Source organism: Morus notabilis, unplaced genomic scaffold (assembly GCF_000414095.1).
Source record: "Morus notabilis unplaced genomic scaffold, ASM41409v2 Scaffold46, whole genome shotgun sequence".
Lineage (NCBI taxonomy): Eukaryota > Viridiplantae > Streptophyta > Magnoliopsida > Rosales > Moraceae > Morus > Morus notabilis.
Genome location: NW_010365505.1, coordinates 732,414 through 734,418, shown reverse-complemented (window position 1 = coordinate 734,418; position 2,005 = coordinate 732,414).

Below are 2,005 nucleotides of genomic sequence, written 5' to 3'. Positions count from 1 at the left end.
TCTCAATCCCTCTCAATCTCTCTCAATTTCTCTCAATCCCTCTCAATCTCTCTCAATTTCTCTCAATCCCTCTCAATCTCTCTCAATTTCTCTCAATCCCTCTCAATCTCTCTCAATTTCTCTCAATCCCTCTCAATCTCTCTCAATTTCTCTCAATCTCTCTCACAATTTTTCTAAAGCTCTCTCTCTAGTCTCTATCAAATTCATCTTTATTTTTTTATAATGGATCCTTTTGGTTATAGTGGTATTCCCGTTGATGCCCAACACAATGTAGAAGAAGGGTAATTTCCCACTAATGAGTTTGTTACGCAGCAATCTACTAATCTAAGCCATGGTGGACGTATTGGAGGTCGTGGTCGCAATAGTGGGCGTGGAGAAGCGGCGGCGAGTGCGACTGCGTCTGCATCTGCGTCGGCAAGTGTTGCAACCTCCAGGAAAAAATGCAAGCGTACCTCGACAGTTTGGGATCACTTTGACATAATTGACGAGGTGGATAATGAAGGTAACACTAAACATATAGCTCAGTGTAAATATTGTTTATCTAAATTACAAGGCGACACTATTCACGGCACCACACACTTGAGACGACACTCCGAAAAGTGTCTTCAAAAGCTTAGCCAATCTAGCGGACTCGAACTCCGCCAAACACAATTATCTTTTGATCGCGCAACCGGTGGTCTAACCACTTGGAAATACGATCCGCAAGTAGATCGTATGGAAGTTGCGCGAATGATAGCTGCTTTAGATCAACCACTTAGTTTTATAGAGCATCCTAATTGGCAACGATATATTAAGGTTGTACACAATCCTAATGCACAGTTCACTTCAAAAACTACTATTAGGAAAGATCTATTAAAATTATTTAAAAAAGAAAAAGATGCATTAATAAACCTTCTATACTCGACTAGCGGGTGCGTTGCGTTAACGGTAGATATTTAGTCTGCTGTTGCCAATAAAGATTATTTAGCTGTAAACGGACATTACTTTAAAGGATTTGATTTAGATAAGAGAATATTAGGTTTTAAATGTGTTCTAGGATCACATAGCGCGGATTTAATATATAACACAATTTTAAATGTAATTGATGAATTTAGATTAAGAGATAAAGTAATGGCTATAACATTAGATAATGCTAGTGCCAATACAAAAGTAATTAAATTCTTTGAAAATGATTTAAGTCTATTCGGTGACAGTACTATTTTTCACCAACGTTGTGCATGTCATGTAATCAATTTAATAGTTAAATCCGGTTTAAAACAAAAGGGTAATCACATTAAAAGAATTAGAGATAGTCTTGCATGGATTCAATGTAGTAACTAAAGACAAGAAGATTGGTTTAAGTTTTTACAAGCATTAAATATACCTCCTAGAGCATTAGCATTAGATATGCCTATAAGATGGAACTCAACTTATATTATGCTTCAACAATGCATCCCTTATAAGGATGCTATAACAAACTATATGTGTTCAAAATTAGGAGTAGGACATATAGACGCATTTGATTGGTAAATTACCGAAGTTTTGTATCAATTTTTAGGTAGGTTTCATGAAGTTATTCTAAAACTTAGTGGAACATACTACCCAACATCACCTTAAGCTTTAGGAGAACTTTTAAGAATTAGTATTTTATTTCACGAATATAGGGAGGACCCAATCTGTAACACCCTGAAGAATTAATTAAGATTAATTAAGGTAATTAAGATTATTAGTGTGCCTAATCTGGATTATTAATTGAGTGTAATTAATAAATGTTTCTGACACGTGTGAGTTTAAATAGTTCCAAGGTATTTAAATTATTCTCAGTAATTTATTTTTAATCCAGAAGTGTGTATGGGCGCATTTCTGGACTGTTCTTTTAAAATATTGTACACATGCCCTTTTCCTTTCCTTTTTCCTTTTCTTTTCTTTTTCCTTTTCCTTTTCTTTTCTTTTTCTCTTCCTTTCCCGTGCGTCTCTCTCCCTCACTCTCTCTCTCTCACTCTCCCGTGCTCTCTCTCACTCTCAC